Here is an 18,708-nt window from a genome sequence, read left to right as displayed (position 1 = left end):
TAGCTCCAAAATATATAGGAAAGAATAAAAATCCACAAATAGCTAAGCCAACTTTGAAAATGGACAAAGAATGGAAAACTTGCCTTACAAGAAATTTAACATCATTAGCCATTTGGGAAACATAAATTACGACCACAATGAATTATAGTGACAATTACCAAATGCTGGCGAGGATGCAAAGAAACTCAATCTCTCATACATTGCTGGTGGGAATGTAAAATGGTGCAGCCACTCTGGAAAACAATTTGGCAATTTCTTCAAGAACTAAATGTACACTTACCATACCACCTAGCAATCATATTCCTAGGCATTTATCCCAGAAAATGTGAAAAATTATACCCACAAAAAAAACTGTACAAGAACCTCCATAGGCAGCTTTATTTGTAATAGCAAAAAACTTAAAACAGCCCCAATGTCCCAGTGAATGTTTAAACAAACTGTGGTACATATATACCATGGAATACTACCCAAATAACACAACAATTTGGACGACTCTCAAAAATTGTCTCACCCAACAATTCAGATGAATCTCAATCTCAAAAACTCACATGCTGTATAATTCCATTTATACAGCACACTTGTAATGATCAAACTAAAGATGGAAATTGACTAGTGAACAGGGGTTAGAGATAATAGAGGAAGGGAGACGGAACTGACTTGAAAGGGGTGGCACAAAGGAGGTCTTAGTGGTGATAGAGTAGTTCTGTATCTTGACTGCAGTGGTGGTTACAGGTATCTACCTACACAGGTGATAAAATGGCATAGAACTATATACAGGCATTGTACCAATGTCAATTTCTTGGTTTTGCTATTTCACCATAGTTGTATAAAATGTAACAACTGAGGGAAATTGAGTGAAGTTATATGAAATGTAACCATTGGGGAAAGCAGACCTCTCTGTACTAGTTTTGCAACTTCTTTAATCTATCATTATTTCAAAATAAAGCTAAAACAAAATAAATAGGAAAACTTTCTCATGTAGGAAAAAATAACCATACAAAGCCACAGTACTAAAACAGCATGATATTAGAGCAAGAGCAAACAAATAAGCCAAAGGAACAGAATACAGTTTTCAGAGCTTATATGAGAGGTTAATATACAGTAAGTGTGGCACCACTTATCTGTGGGGAAAGGAGAGAATGACACTAGGAAAACTGGCACACTATACGGAAAATAAACTGGATCTCTACCTTGTGACATGTAAAAAGACACTCTGGATGTATTCACGACCTATAAATTTAAAGGAAAACTATAAAGTTAGTAGTACATAAAATAGGAGAGTAACTTTGTGACACAGAATTGGGGAAAGACTTCTTAAACAAAACCCCCAAAACACAAACCATAGGCAAAAAAATTTTAATTTGATTACATCAAGTAGAAAATTTCTGTTCAATGAAGGGCATCATAAAAAAAGTTATAGACAAATGACAGAATAGGAACAGATACAATATTTAAAGGACTAGTATGTAGGAAATACAAGGAGCTTCTGAAGATCAACAAGAAAAGGCGTGAAACCTCAAAATAAAAAATGGGTACAGGAATAAACAATTTTACAAAAGGGAAAACCTGAAAAGATAAAATGCCCATGAAGAAAGGCTCAAACTCATGAGTAATAGTGGAATGTAATTTAAAATGAGATTTCACTTTGTATCCATTCATCTGGAAAAAGCAGGGGGCTGGATAACCCTAAGCACTGGTGGGGATACAAGGATATAGAAACTCTCCTGAACCGCCTGCAGGTGTACAGAGCACAGCGGCTTGTTCTGGAACACAATCTGGCAATCCTTCAATAAAATATATGAAAACGCTATGATCCAGAAATCACATAGCTGGATATATATCTCAAAGAAAGCATCATAGAGGTCAAAAAGGTATGTTTATCACAGTATTGCCTAAAGTCGTAGGAAGATGAACGTTACATGGGTATCCACAAATAGGACAGTCGGCATGTAAACTGTAGTAGATGGAAATTCTGAAGTACTGTGTAGCAGTTAGAAGCAATGGACAGCAACACAAAGAGATCCTTAAATAGTAGATAGTAGGGAGCGAAAAAACTTTAATGAGATCATGCATGATATCATCTCTATAAATTTAAAATGTGGGCGCCCAGGGGGACTTCCCTGGTGGCGCAGTGGTTGGGAGTCGGCCTGCCATTGCAGGGGACACAGGTTCAAGCCCTGGTCCGGGAGGATCCCACATGCTGCAGAGCCACTAGGCCCGTGCGACAGAACTGCTGAGTCTGTGCTCTAGAGGCCGCGAGCCACAACTACTGAGGCCCGCGCACCTGGAGCCCACGCTTCACAGCAGGAAAGACCACCGCAATGCCAAGCCCGCGCACCGCAATGAAGAGTAGCCCCCGCTCGCCGCGGCGGAGAGGGCCCGGGCGCAGCAACAAGGACCCGACGCAGCCAAAAATAAAATAAATAAATAATTAAATAAATTTATATAAAATGTGGGCACCCAAAACAACACACATTTAATAACACACACCAACAGAAGGATACACATCATACATGTCGGAATGGTTGTCTATGGGTTGGTGGGCAAGGGAAGGGAGTGGAAACTGGATATAAAAGACAATGAATGGAAAAAAACCGGAGATACACGTTGAACAGCCCAATGATGATGACTGAATTGAAAAAACCAACTCAATCCTCTGCACTTGAGGTACAAAACAAACTCTGAGGACTCACCTAACATAGAGGACACCACTAAGGCTAAACGTCATCCTACCTTCCGATGGCAAAGGCACAAAACCAGCTCACTACTCTTAGAGTTTGCAATGCTAAGCCTGTTACACAGATAGACCTCCTCACTTCCTCTGCCTCAAAACAGAGCTTATATCCAAATAAAAACCAAAGGAAACTGTAAGATCTCACTCAGTCCTTGAACCAGTCCGCGTTCCTGTTTCTTGCCTTTGCTGAATGTCTGGGTTAGGGGCTACCTCCGAGGTTCAACAACTCACTGAGTCCCACCCTAACCACTGAGCTGAGACCTGCAGAGCCTCCACTCTCTTAGCTGAGCTGCCTCCGAGGTGGAGTACCCAGGGTGGACACTGGGGCACAGGCAGCCATGATAGCTGCTGGAAGCTGGGGTGATGCTCTCCCCACTTTACTGAAGAGACTGTGGGTAACGTTTGCCAGTTGTCACTTAGTTATTATTTTGTGTTGGAATATGAACCTTAGTCCCAGGATCTGTGCTTTCTACAGCTTCGCTATACTAAGATGGCTCTGAACTTGAACCCAAGTGTAAATAAAGGTTGGTATTCCCCCCTATTAAAAAAAGAAAAAAAGGCTAACTATCTCAAAATTTAAGTTCCCACGGTGATATTCAAACAAGGCAAAGCCCAGTCCCTTTGAGTTACACAATTATCAAGATCTTTTAAAATTTAGCTACAGGTGGCAATAAGAAAAAACAAAGTGTACACTCCGGTCTTGCTGCTAAGTAGGGTTTGGAGCATTTTGATAATAAAGATTGACACAAATGAATTTCTCACAATAATCTCTGAAAATTAACAAGGCATGTGTGGAATCTAAAATATGACACAAATGAACTTATCTACAAAGCAGATACAGACTCACAAACATAGAGAACAGACTTGTGATTGCGAAGAGGGAGGGTGGGTGGGGGAGGGATAGACTGGGAATTTGGGATTAGCAAATGCAAACTATTATATATATGTACAACTGAATCACTTTGCTGTACACCAGAAACTAACAGAACATTATAAATCAACTGTACTTCAATTAAAAAAAAAATTTTTTTTTTCTGGTCACACCACGCGGCATGCAGGACCTTAGTTCCCCGACCAGGGATCGAACCCGCGTCCCCTCCAGTGGAAATAGGGAGTCTTAACCATTGGACCACCAGGGAAGTCCCTTAATAAAATACTTTTTTTTAAAAAAAGGAAATTAACAAGGCATTTACTACGTATTTATACTGTTCTGTTTGCCCGATTTGAAATAACTAAGATCTGTTATTTTGGATGAAATCAAGGCAATCTTTGACTCTTTGCAATAATACAGGCATTTCAACACATTATTTTCACTTTTAAGCTGTCCTCCACCTCCATACTGTCACAAGTTACTTATAAAGAAATGTGTGTGGGTATATTTCAAAAAACTCAATCAATTTCTCTCATATAACAGGCAATTCTTGACATCCTGCCCATAAAGCCCTAAACAATAAACGCCGGAAAGAGTCACAGGTTGCCTTTTTTGGCTCCTGGCAAATGCTACTGCAAAAGCAAGCTGTAGCTCTCACTGAACCCTAAAATCAGCAGCATCAACAATTCCAGTGCTGTGTCTGATGCAACTGTAGCTGCCATAGTTTCAAATTCTAGGACCTGAGAAACTGACACAGCAAGTGAATCAAAACATAAAACGCAATTTTTGAATCCAAGGCAGGGTATTGTTAACTCCAAACATATAGCTTCAGAACGCTGGGACCCACTAGTAAGGGAGCGGGAGTAGCAGGAATCCTCTTAGACCAAGTCTTAGGGCAAAGGGATGAGAGCGGGCAGGTGTACTAACAGACGTCTCAGTACCTTAGGCAAGGGCAAACTAAAGAGTACCAGGAGAGGCTATGTGTACCCCAAAAGCAAGCACAGCATTTCCCAAAAGCACTGTTAAGAACCACCCACCCCTCAACATTAAGCATCTCACCCCGTTTAGACTGCCACTGAGGGCAAGGCGGTCCCATCTCAAGACCAAAGCCAGTGTCACCAGTAGCAAATGTCACTCACTAGGCCAAGGAGTCCCAGAGACCCCTGGCAGGACCCACGCTCCAGGCACAGGCGCCTAGTCGTGGGCCTGAACCTGCACGCGCGGCACAGACCAGAGCTTCCAGCAGCAGCGCTCTGACAGCTGGCACCGCCCCCAGGTGGAGCGGAGCTGTGACCCTTGACCCCCGGCCTCTGACCTCCACGTTGAGGGCACATTCCGCGCTGGGGTTCCCCCCGGGGAAGCTCGAAAGCCCTTTACCTGTCACAGCTTCATCTTATGCCTCGATGTTTTCTGTCCCACCACCTGCAGGCGTCCTGGCAAAGAGGACAAGGCGAGGACGTATCCAGAGAGGAGGTGGGGTGGGCAAATCCTGGTGGGAAAACTTTGGACTGTAACCCCAGCCCAGCCTCCGTCTCTCCAGAGAGGCTGCAAGATACCGTTGCCGCCGCCACCGCCACCGCCGCTGCAGTAAATCAGCTGACACCAGCCAACTGCCGTGACTTTCCCGGCAACTGTCGCAAAAATGAGGGGGAGGGAAACTTCTCTCATTTCCCTACAAGCCTGGCCTAGGCCGGCACGGAAAGAGCGGCCTGCGTTACCATGGAGACCAAACGGAGGCGACCATGTCAGCTGTGGGCAGGGAGTGCACGGCGGCCATTTTGGTTATGGGAAGGCTGGTCTAGGCTCTCTTTTCGCCTCGGAGTCCCATGCTGGGAGGACCAAGATGGAGGGATGGATGAAATGGCAAGTCTAGGTGTTTGTGTCCTGTGACCAGGATGTTGCAGATTTAGCCTGCTGCTCCCGAGACTCGATCCAGACTCCTGGAAAGTGTTAGCTCTGGGACTTGGTTACTGTTTTCCTCTGACCCCGATCTTGGCTGTTGGCCCCGATGCACAGGGCCAGAGGAGGAACTCGGCTACTTGACTAGGGGAAGTCTGACCTTGTGCAACATTCCTGTACAGGAGAGAGAATGAATGTACACTCGTGTGGGCGGCAAAGAGTGGTGGACGTAAGTTCTGCATTCAGAGAGGCATGTATTCGGATCCCGGTTCCTCCACTGCACACTGTTAGTGTCATCTGGGGCATCTTGCTTTTTCTCTTTTTTCTCCTCAATATCCCCACATACGAAATAGGCATAATAACCTCGTGGATGTCTAGAAGTTTAAACGAGCTCAATAGATGTTAATTACTTATTATGCTTGCTTATCTGCCTCCCAAATATTTGGTGAATGAGTGAATGAATGAATGGTAGCCAAGGAAAAAACTGGTGCCATGCTGGTGACCAACAGTCAGTTGTGTTAAAAAGATAGACAATATATTCATTCCCTGGCTTTGTTTTTCCTTTGTAATCTCACTAATGGGTTTATAGGACAAGTAAGAATTCTATTGCAGTCCTCAGAAGTTACTGTGTGTATGAATCACCTGGGGAGCTTGTTCAAATGAAGTTTCTGATTCCGTAGGTCTGGAGTGGGGTCTGAGATTCTCCCATTCTAACAAGCTCCCAGGTAATGCCCATTCCTGCTGGTCCTTGGATCACACCTTGATTAGCAAAGTCCTCTTGGATGGGCCCTGAAGCAGCCAATTAAGGCATCAGAACAGAGAAACAACTCCTTCAGACTGGATCATTTCTTTGTTAATTTACCAAAAGAGAGTTAAGTGTTGGTTTGGTCAGTAGGCTTCCTATTTTATTATTCCTGCTGTATGCACAACATAGAAATTGTGAGTTAAGTTTCATTCAAGGATCTTACTGAGGACTATAGACCTGGAAATAGACTCTCAGTAGCTCTGAGGGGACTGCTCCTAAGAGGCTGGGGAGTAGCCAGTTTATAAGAATGAAATTTGGGGGACTTCCCGGGCAGTCCAGTGGTTAGGACTCGGTGCTTTCACTGCCAAGGCCCCGGGTTCAGTCCCTGGTCAGGGAACTAAGACCACACAAGCCTAAGATCTCGCAAGCCACGCAAGCGAGGGGGGCGGGGGGCAGGGGGTGGGAGGGTGGCTGAGTGCACCTTGGCTGGGGAATACATGGGTCAAGCATACATCTTCCTAAAAGATTATTGCTAATCACACACACACACACACACACACACACACACACACACAAAGGTATCTCAAGTTAATGATTTTAGTGCTTTTCTGTGTATGGGAAGATGCAAGAATCTTCCTTAGAAATGCATCTTTATTATTTAGGGGCCATACATCCAAAGCACAGAATGCTCCATCCTATTTTTCTCCACTCTGAGTTCCCCTCAGGGCAGTGGGTTATATTAACCCTTAATATAACTGGATGATGAGCAAGACTCTTCTTTTTGTTTACATATTCACTCCTTTTGGTCATAAAGTTGACCATGTTTTGGGAGGCATTTTATGACCAATTTGTCCCACAGCACTAGGAATGCTCATTCCTGGGTCAGACAAGGATTTTGTTGAAAGGCTATTCAAATGCTATATCTGGATTAGGCCCTGTTAATAACCTAAAAATTCTCTGGATTATGTTTTTTACTAGTCTATTATGATCCAGGAATTGTTTCTCCCTTGTTGCTTTTTCCTATATCTAGAGTTGTACTATTATAGGTAATTTTGTATAGAGCTATATATGTGGTCAATTGCCTCAAGACAATTAGCCACCATTAGTTTTGTCAGAGGTCCGGTTACACATCAAGTAATGGAACAACAAGGAACAGCAATCTTATAAAATAGAATATAAGTAATATAGGTAGTAGCATTAATAAGGTCATAGTATAGCAGCGAGACACAAAACATCTGAAAACAGCAAAGAGAAAAAATTAAAACACTGATTAGTATAACTAGTTGTAATCAGGATAGCAATAAGCCAACAAATCCAGAGGGGAGCCAGATAGAGAAGCCAAATTCTGGAAAGATCAGGTAGAGAGAAAAGGATAAATGTCTTATCTTCATTTCCAAAGGTATAATTTATCAACTTGCTGCTCATCATAGTTGGCATAAGAGGAAAGTTTTACTCTTATCTGGAAAGAAAATAGTAAGAGCCAGTAATATTTAAGAGAAAAAGTCATAAAATTGTAAATTTTACTCATCAGTTCATTCAGTCACATGTAATTAATTCCTGTTGATTTAGATCTTTTGTTAGTAGTTTCATAAGCCATCAGGTTTTCCATTACAGTTTTGTTATTTCTCACCCAGTTCAGTGGTATAATCTAAAAATTATCAGAAACCTGTATGTGTCAAAAAAGTCCTTTTTATGAATATTCCTGAAGATCTTCAGTTTTGTAAATCATCAGAGTAAAACAATAACTGTCTATAAATGACAAAAGACTGAAAATGGCATGGTTAAAGATCTAATTACAATACAATTGAAAAGGAAATTTGGTAATTTCTGTGACACACAATACATTAAGATAATAACTAGATTTATGATTGATAACATACCAGGACATATCCAAATTTTAGTAATTTCATATAATAACACTTACCCGCACAATATAAACTAAGAAGATTTATCATCACTATTTGACAATGTTTCCTACGTAATTTAACATACCAAGTATGCCTAATTAGTTTAGTATCTCTCTTTGAGATGTTTCAGGAGCCCTCTGAAACATCCCAAAGTTAGCTAGAGATCAAAAGAAATTCATTTAGAATTTGATTTGGGGAAGCTTGTCAAAGATATCAAAAGGTTTTAAAACACTTGGTCAAGTAGAATCATAGGTCACTGTGAAACAATACTTATTCAGTTAACCAAAGTGACAATAAAAGATTTTAAAGGCAAAATACAGAAAGTTAACAGATCAATTAAAAGGCAAAGAAACTTTTTTCAATATGTTATCAAAAAGCAGATCAATATTTTAAGAAATTTTTTTCTTTTTAACAAAGAGAGAAAATCAAATTCTAGTTTTGCACCACCTTACCTTTATTATTAAAATTTATTTACATACTTAAATTTATTCTACTCTTAGCCAGTCCTGACCACACACAGAATTCCTTTCTAAAGATTCCTTCTTTCTCACAAACCTTTTACAATGTTTTATATCTTTATTTGTCTGTCCCTTTTTCCCCCATTTAGAAATAACCAGATTTAAGACAAAATCACTTTCTTTTCCCTTAACAAAATGCATTTCTATTCTTTATCTCTTTTTTCCTTGCATCTGAAGATGTTTTCCTTATTAATTTAATTAATTAGACATATTAGAATTCTTAACCTTTAAAACCTTTAATTTGTAGCAAAAATTAAGAAATAAGTGATTATGAATTGTCTTTTACATTAGCATTCTATAGATTGGCAAACTTACAAATACCATTTGTGATTTCTAAAAAAAATTTGTTATAGAAAATTTCTCAGTGTAGCACCAAACATACTTATTAATAGTCCTGGGACTTCCCTAGTGGTCCAGTGGTTAAGACCCCACCCTCCCAATGCAGGGGGCATGGGTTCAACCCTTGGTCAGGGAACTAAGGGCCCACATGCCGTGCAGTGCGGCCAAAAAACAAACAAACAAACAAAAATAGTCCTGAATATCTTTAGTTTCTCTGTAAAAGGAAGCCTATGTTCAGTAATTAATGCTTCACTATCTTATTTTACTTGGTAATCATCTATATATTTAAAAACCGTCTATCATTTAACTGAACTTAGCAAAACTTTAAAGTTTCAAGTTACCAAAAATCTGGAGAAGGTATTTTTAAGTAGATATACTGTTGACTGAAGAAAAAACAACCTAAAAGTTGCAAGTTAAATTTTATTTGGGGACCTTGTTGAGGACTCTAGCCCAGGGGAAAACCTCTCAGATAGCTCTGAGAAACTGCTCCGAAGAAGAAAGGAAAGAGCCAGGATATATGAGTCTTTTGCTGGAGGGAAAAAAAAAAAACCCACACAGAGTCAAACATCAAAAAATTACAGCTAATCACAAAAATAGGCACCTCAAGTTAATGATTTTAGTGCTTTTCTATCTATGGGAAGATGCAAGAATCTGGGCTCATTGAAATTATTCCTTAGATATGCATCTTAACTATCTAGGGCCAGCATCCAAAGCAAATAATGCTTCTTGTCTTTCTCTATCCTGAATTCCCCTCAGGGTGCACCATTTGGGGGGGAGGGGTTCGAGGGGCTACAATGGCTGATGACTTGAACCTTGTTTACTGGAATGGCAAGCCACATTCTTTATTTACTGGAATGGCAGGCAACATTCCCTGTACACAATGCCATAAAACAAAATTACTTTGAAAGAGTTCGCCTAAAAGCTCTTACCCCATTTACATCTATTTAATTTACTTGTTCCCAACAATTATGTTTAGCTTATGCATGAAAACTTCATGAGACATTAGACCAAGTCAGCCCTTATCCCAAGCTATTCTCCTTGCAATAAATTTCATAACAGAGGTAATATTTGATAACTTTTAGTAAACCTCGGTGCATTAAAAGTAAGGCATGTCTGTATTAATTAAACCAATAAGCGTAATCTTTAATACTGAATATTAATTTAATATTGAATATCTCCCAGATCACATAAAGTTGAAATTCATTTGGGTTAGTTGGTATAACATTTAGAAATATTTAATTTATAAACATCTACTTTTAAGTAAATTAAATAGAGCTCTTTAACAAATTGATTTGGTAATACCATCTGGAGGTAGAGAAAGATAAACAGCTGTAACCAGAGATCTCGCAGCTTCATTTTAAAACTTAGTCAAGGGCTTCCCTGGTGGCGCAGTGGTTGAGAATCTGCCTGCTAATGCAGGGGACGCGGGTTCGAGCCCTGGTCTGGGAAGATCCCACATGCCGCGGAGCAACTGGGCCCGTGAGCCACAACTACTGAGCCTGCGCGTCTGGAGCCTGTGCTCCGCAAGAAGTAGAGGCCGCGATAGGGAGAGGCCCGCGCACCGCAATGAAGAGTGGCCCCCACTTGCCACAACTAGAGAAAGCCCTCTCACAGAAATTAAGACCCAACACAGCCATAAATAAATAAATTAAAAAAATAAATTAAAAAAATTAAAAAAAAAAAAAACTTAGTCAAGAAACATGTATTACAATATAAAACTTACTAGTTTATAAATAACAGTGGAATAAGTTAAGTTTATCAGCTCAAATGGCTAAGGCTTTTTGCTACTTGCAGAAAAGACTTTTTTTAAATTAATTATTTAATTTATTTTTGGGCGTTCTGCGCAGCTTATGGGATCTTAGTTCCCCGACCAGGGATTGAACCTGCACCCTCAGCAGTGAAAGCGCAGAGTCCTAACCACTGGACCACCATGGAATTCCCAGAAAAGACTTTTAAGATTTGCATTCATCCTTGGCAAAACCTTAAGGAGGCTGTGAATTAGATTTTGGGTGAGGGAGCCTTTCCAGCAGTTTGAATTTTATTTTTTAATCTTTTTAATTTTTTTTGGCTGCGTTGGGTCTTCGTTGCTGCGCTCGGGCTTTCTCTAGTTGTGGCAACTCTTTGTTGCGGAGCACGGGCTCTAGGGTGTGCGGGCTTCAGTAGTTGTGGCACGTGGGCTCTAGAATGCAGGCTCAGTAGTTGTGGCGCACGGGCTTAGTTGCTCTGCGGCATGTGGGATCTTCTGGACCAGGGATTGAACCCATGTCCCCTGCATTGGCAGGCAGATTCTTAACCACTGTGCCACCAGGGAAGTCCCATCTATTAACTCTTATACCTTTAACCTTAGTCTCCATTAGGACTCCATGACTCCTTGGTCTTACAAGGAGTCCCAGAAATTTTCCTTTTTTAACCCCCAGCCATTTTATCTATTTTTGTATAAAAGGTTTTTGGGGTCCGCAGTGAGGGGTCAAGCTAAGGGAACCAGGCCTTTTGTCTATCTTTAACTTGATTAATTGGCTTAACTGTTGCCCCCAAGCAATTTCTGGTTGGTTATCTCAGTGTAATTTTTTTCTGGGGTGTTAGCTGGAGGTTGGCAATCTGTCACCCCTCTTTCTTCTGTTTTCAAAGCTTTGTTCCCCATGTCAGGTTTGGATAAAATTACTATTGAAAGCTGTGTAATGGGTCGTTGTGCTGCTTGTGAGCTTAATACCTCTAGGTGTGAACCTAGAGTTGTTTCAGCTCTTTTACATGTCTTGGTTTCTCCCTCCTGCACTATAAAACTGCCATGGGTGCTCAGAGCACTGGATGGCCAGACCTATGTGTGCGTTCCCAGACAACCAAGTTTCTTTAAATTAATAAATGGGTTTCACTATGGGACAGCTGCACTACGTAAAGACTTGCTTCTACCACTCCCGCAAGTTTCTCAGTTGCCCGAGAAAGATATAAACTGGCCAGGAGGAGTTCTGTCCCTTATCTTCAGAACTGAAAGCTCTCATGCGGTATCTTCACTTTTATTCCAACAAACTCTGTTAAAGTAACCAGTTCAAGGAAAAGAACAGACCAGTCTCCTACCTAATCACCCAGTCCAAACCTCCCCATTGTCTTTCAACTGAGCGATCCCTTCAGTGTCTTTCAACTGAGCAAAATCTTCCCAGTGTCTTTCAACTCAGAATTCAAGGTACCTCCTTCCTGAACGACCTTAAGTTCAGGGAAACTCTACTAGCTCATAATGTGGAGTTTATACACCACAGAAGAAAAATCAGGATCATCAACCAAGACAGGAAATCCAAGACCAGGAGAAACTCACCGAATCATGTGGGCTCACCTAGGAGGTGAACAGGCACAAGGGGCCCTTGCTGGCAGCAAGGCTTCAGATCCTTGTAGGGTTTAGGCAAAGGAGACAAGTCAGCTCTAGGACCCTTTGTGGTCACCAAAACTGTCAACTGGAAGAAAAGAGCACAATGTAAAAGTTGTGAGTTAAGTTTTATTCATGGACAGTACTGAGGACTATAGTTCAGGAAACAACCTCTGTGTAGCTCTGAGGGGACTGCACCAAAGAAGTAGGGCAGAAGTGCATATATGTATGTGTATATATATATATGTATGTGTGTATATATATATATATATATATGTATGTGTATATATATATATATATGTATGTGTATATATATATATGTATATATATACATATCTATATATAAATATTTTGGCTGGGAATACACGTAGTTAAACATACATCTTGGTAAAAAGATTACTGCTAAACACACACACACACACACACACACACACACACGCACACACACCCCCGATAATCTCAAGTTAATGATTTTAGTGCTTTTCTAAGTATGGGAAGATGCAAGAGTCTGGGTGTCAGTGAAATTCTTCCTTAGATATGCATGTTAACTGCCTAGGGGCCCGTATATCCAAAACGGAATACATTATCCTATTTTTCTCCATTCTGAATTCCCCCCAATGTGCACTGTTTGTGGGCAGCTACAGTGGGTTGCAACTTAACCCTTTGTATAACTGGATGATGAGAGAGACTCTTTGTTCTTTTTGTTTACTGCTGCTAATGGCAAACTTCTCCCTCCCCTTCTCCTCATCTTAGATATCCTCCTCCCAGCAACACATTACAGACCCATCAGTGTCCTAGATGGCATACCTCCCTTTCCTTCACTAGGCCATTTAGCATCCTCTAGGTCTCAGGTGTTGTTTCTTATATGCTGTTTCTGTCAATTTGTAGAGACCAGCTCTGCTGTCACCATAATGAGAAAAACTAAATCATAATGTTGACCAAGGACGTGTTGTCAATAGAACACTTGAAAATCAATAATTCTGAAATTGTCTTATACTGAAAATTGGAATTCTATGATTTTCTTCTACTTTTGACTGACTGCCTGGCAATCACATCAGGAAAGAGGGAAAAGCAGGGAAATGCTGTTAAATAGAAGAAATTAATTCCTCCGCCAGCTGGGTTCAGTATACTTACTCTATCTGTTGTGATGATGAATACATTTAAGCCATTTAATTCATAATCCCCTTTACACTTTATAAGGACTTTTTGAAAATATAGGAAGCACAGAGTGGTTACCAAAGGATAATCTTAGGCTACATTAAAGCTTGTTTGGTTTATAAAGGAAATCTATCAGTTCTCTTTCCTAGATAAAGTTGACTCTTTTATTCAACAAATATTAATTGAACACATTATGTTTCAAATACCTTCCTAGGAATACAAGGGTTAATTGGAACATTAATGAGAAACTTTCAGACTATTAACATTCTGGCCCCTCTCCACCAAGTTTACAAAATTTATTGCCGAAGTCTATATATGTGTGTAATCTCCTAAGCCACAGGACTAAAATAAATTTTCAAATATTAATGAGTTCAGAAAAATTCACACATTTTTTATACACACAAGTATATGTTTTACACATTTAATCTTCCTGTAAATTAAGATTTTTGCCTTCAGTATGCTAATCATTTCAATATTATACTCTAACCTAACCATAACCCTGGAGGAATTACACTAAATCTTAAAAAATTTAAATAATCAAAAAATTTGATTCAACATATATTTTTTGAACCCTAACTGAAAAGCAAGATGAGAAAGCAAGAATTTGGCAGGTTTAATTTCTACAGAGGGAGGCAGGCTCTGCTTCCCATAAAATAGGAATTCCCTAAACATCAGAAAGTGTTTGGATGCTGGGCAGCTGAAGTGAATGACACATGTCCACCAAGATATCAATATATGGCTGTAATATAGTGCTGCCAATACACAACATAAGAAGTAGTGGAGAGGGACTTCCCTGGTGGTCCAGTGGTTAAGAATCCACCTTCCAATGCAGGGGACGCGAGTTCAATCCCTGGTCAGGGAACTAAGATCCCACATGCCACGGGGCAACTAAGCCCGCACGCCGCAAGGAAGGATCCCATGTGCCGCAGCTAAGACCCAATGCAGCCAAAAATAAATAAACTAATTAATTAATTTTTTTAAAAGGGAGACCAGTAGCAAAAGAGTATGTATTTAAAAAAAGAAGAAGAAGAAGTAGTGGAGAAAGAGATAAATTGCTTCTAGGTTGTGGTGAGGAGGGATAATCACATTTGATTTTGTGGAAGTCTAGAAAAATGTGTAGGATTTAGAATAGGAAAACTGGGAAAGGAAAATAACTTTGTTGCTAGTATTGAAATGTAAAACATGAGTATATACAATAAAGAGAAAGTTAAATTCACGGGAAGTACAGAGGACATAAAGTAGATGTACACAACGAGAAACTGTGATATTAGGACTCAGCTATTTCTGCCCCACGAAGGGCTCCTTCAACAGGCAGTCTTTGCCCTGGAGCTCTCTCTTAGGTTGATATAGTCTTTATCAGAGTGGGCCTAAACCCAGTAATAAAAAATAACCTGGGAAAAAACAGAGTAAGTTCAGATGACATGAAGCCTTCATTGCCCTTATAAGCTTTTTGGACTTTATTCTAAAGGCAATGAAAAGCCATTGAAAATATTTGACCAATACACAGAGTGGGGCTTTTTCTAAAAATATTGTATTTGTTTTTATTGTTGTATAAAAAATTACCATAGATTTAGAGGCTTAAAATGACATACATTTATTACCTCACAGTTTCCATGGGAAAGGAGTTCAGGCCCAGCTGAACTGGGTCCTCTGCTCAGGATCTCACAAGGCTACTACTGAGGTGTCAGGCAGACTGCATTCTCATCTGAAGGCTTGACTAGGGAAGAATCTGATTCCAAGCTCATTCAGGCTCATTCATTTCCTTGTGGCTATATGGCTAAGGGTCCTGGCCCTCAGGTCCTCCAGACTACCCACAGTCCCCTGACACCCGGACCTTCTCACAACCTGTCAGCCTACTTCTTCAAAGTCAGCAAAGAGAATCTCTCTACTGAGCACAAGAAAGATGGAGTCATATAGCTATAGATACAGATGATATAGATAAAGCTGTAGATAGTAACCTAATCAAGGGAGTTACAGCCCATCACCTTCGCCATATTGTATTGGTTAGAAGCAAGTCACAGGTTTCACCTGCACTCAAAGAGAGAGGATTTTACAGAGTGTGACTCATTGGCAGTCACCTTAGGGTGTTTCAGCCACAAATATTAATCTAGCAGCAAGGCATCATGTGAATTAGGTGGGAAAGAGAGATTCTGAAACAAGTAAGAAGTTGTCATTGTTGTTGATGTTTTAACCAAACATGTATAGTTATCACCAGAACAGAGTCATAAATGGAACCCATGGGATAAGGGTCAGGAATTTCAACATGCTACATTTTAATGCTTACAGGTATTAAAAAAACAAAAAACAAAAAAACCCCAAGTCTCATTCTCTCTTTAGAATTTAGTAGCTATTACCCTACAGCACACCAGTACTTCCTGGACTTTCTAAGTTCCAAGTTAAGTTCTCCATAAAGCAAAAAGATTTGTTCCTCCATTTAAAAATTTTCAAAAAAGGGAGATTATCATGCTGCCCAGTGGTCTAACAGTATCCTCATTATTACTAGCATTTTCAAATTGTTTCATGTGTGCCGGTTTTTTTTCCTCATCTAGATTGTAAATCTGTGGTTTGGTGTTCCCCTCAGTGCCTAGTACTTTGCTAATTCTATCCTTTCTTTAATGGCCCCATCGCCCTAAAAGTCAAGTCATGTTTGGAGGCTTCGTGTTAGCACTGAGAGTTCTCACTCATCATCATGTTGCAGCTGAGTAGTATAAGTGTTCTTTGCATGGGAGGGAGACGCAAGAGGGAGAAGTTATGGCGATATATGTATACGTATAGCTGATTCACTTTGTTATAAAGCAGAAACTAACACACCATTGTAAAGCAATTATCCTCCAATAAAGATGTTAAAAAAAACACAACAAAACCCTTTAAGAGTTTCCCTTTGCACTTTCTCACATGACAGGAAAGTCAAGCGGGGAGACTTCTCTTTTTTTCCCATCTCATGACTTCCACTGAATCTAACCACTTCTTTCCAAGTAACAGGATGTCTTTTACCAGAAACATCTCTATGTGCTCCAGCTTCGTACCTTCTAGGCAGGAGTGAAGATGATGAGATTGGGGGTGCTCATGCTCCTCTTAAGTGAGAGTTTGGGGGCCCCTTACCAAGATCTGCAAGGGGAAACTAGGATCTAAGGGAGAAGGTGGTAGTGCCACTTGGAGTCCTGTCACCAGCTGCAGCAACAGGGGCTGTGGTTTGTCCTACTAGCCTCCTTCTTCTGTTTCCTATCAGGATGAGAGGACCATCAGAGCCCAGGAAGGGTTGCTTCCCAAACCTGTGTGAAGAAGAGGATCCATGTGCTACAAATAGACTGTGGAAGACACAGAGATGCACTGCCAGATTCCCTTTCCAGAAAAATCCACTTCCTAGCTCCATGGAGAGTGGTTTGCTCACTGCTCCTGCTGTTAGCTTCTTCTGGGTGGCCTCAGCTTTCCAGCTAAGGTCACCTGTTCCTGGGGCAGCCGCTGGTGAATGCCTGAGCAAGCTGAAGTTAGTCAAGAGTACCCTCTTCTTGGGGAATCCCCCCAGTCAATGACTAGCAAGAAGGGGTACCTTTCTTCTCACAGTACCACCTTCTTCTCCCTCTTCCTCCTCCTCCCCCCTTCCACCTCCTCCTCCTTCTTCTTCTACAACTTTTCTGTCCCTTTGAATATTTTCAAATAAAAAGTTGGAAAAAAGAAGTACAGATTAAACAAAGTTTTAATAAGAGAGAGACAAGAGACACACATCAACCAATGCAATGTATATACCTTATTTTGATATTGATTCACATAAGTTATAAAGTAAATTAGGAGAAAAATAGGAAATTTTAACATCAAGTGGGTATTTGATGATAGTAAGGAAGCATCATTAACATTTTAGGTGTGACAATGGTGTTTTGGTTATGACTTTTAAAGGAATCCTTATCTTCTAGACGTGCAAGTTGAAATATTTAGATAAAATTATATGATGCCTGACATTTGGCCCACCAACTTTCCTTCTGATTCTAATATTCTGAATTTTGGTGGGAAATATTGTTTTTAACACTGTGTAAATAACCACTTCCTTACTGTATGGAAGCCACTGACATACATTTTATTTTTATTGAATGTCTTCGGTGTTTGGTTCTCAGATGTACTCAGAGTATGCAGGTATTGCTATTCAAGAATGGACAGACTGATGAGGACGCATATGCTGGTGTGTGTGTGTGTGTCTGTGTGTGTGTGTCTGTGTGTGTGTGTGTTTGCTCAAGGACATGCCTGAAAAAGAGCTTTGAATACAGTGAAAGCCTCTATTAAGAGTTTTATCATTTCTTCTCTATCTGAATATTCTAGCCAGACAATATCTACTACACCCACAGGAAAAAATAACTCTCTTTACAAGTGATTAAGTGAAAACATAGTTATACGTAGTTATGTTTAGTTTTTCAGTTCCAAAGATTTAATTCCAACCCCCAACATACTCTTCTAAAAAATTAAAATATGAAACGTCAGAGGCTGAGATGATGAAAATATTTGTCTAAATATCTGGCTTTCTTAATAGAAACTCTAGATAGTTTAATGATTTCTGAACCCCAGATATAAATTTCAGAAGACGAAATTATTTTGCATTTCTGGGAAACACCCAAAAGGGACTCAGAATTGTCAGCAAGTTTCTTCACTATGTTCAAGGAGGAGGAGATTTATGACAATGATAGATCACTTTACGACTTCCCAGGAAACTCTCTCCTCCAAGACACTGCCTAGTTTCCAAAACTAAAGAATACAGTGTTAGTGGGACAAGTGGTCTATCTGGTAAATAGGAGGATTTGATATCTAAGGGAAATCACACCCCTTTGAAAAGATATTGCGCCACCTAGGGACAACTATGGGAAATGGTATTCAATTTTCAAATTCAATACCATACAGCTAGAAAGTGTTTAGACATTATGAAACAAGATATCCTTTCTATTTAATACTTATATTACATAAATTACACATTTTTGTCCTCAGAACTTTAAGAATAAAGCAAAGCTTCTCACTTGAAATTATTTTTCTGAAAATAAATTACCCAGTTGACAAACCTAGTTAAACTGGAATAATATAAAATTTTGTAAGTTCTCTACTTCAGGTATAAGGTAACAATAAGCTATTAAGCAGCAGTTATTTGTACGTAGAATGTTGAGATAGGTGTAATTTTGATAAGTTAATGAGGATTTTATATGGT

The 18,708-nt window shown here is 40.0% G+C and overlaps 1 protein-coding gene across 4 annotated transcripts in view; it reads right to left on the bottom strand.

Annotated features, from left to right (window-relative positions):
* The window catches only part of WDR7 (WD repeat domain 7), a 354,664-nt gene extending 349,433 nt beyond the window's left edge, over positions 1-5,231 (bottom strand). For 2 of the 4 annotated variants that reach the window (XM_036874817.1, XM_036874816.1), the window contains exon 1: positions 4,983-5,180. The gene's annotated coding sequence lies outside the window, so the exon portion shown is untranslated. Of the gene's footprint in view, positions 1-4,982 lie in introns of all 4 variants that reach the window. The other 2 variants (XM_036874819.1, XM_036874818.1) reach the window with 2 other exon arrangements.
* Between the last annotated feature and the right edge of the window lie 13,477 nt (positions 5,232-18,708).

This window comes from Balaenoptera musculus, chromosome 14, assembly GCF_009873245.2.
Source record: "Balaenoptera musculus isolate JJ_BM4_2016_0621 chromosome 14, mBalMus1.pri.v3, whole genome shotgun sequence".
NCBI lineage: Eukaryota > Metazoa > Chordata > Mammalia > Artiodactyla > Balaenopteridae > Balaenoptera > Balaenoptera musculus.
Note: the sequence above shows the minus strand (reverse complement) of the source record. Positions and strands in the feature narration are given on the sequence as shown.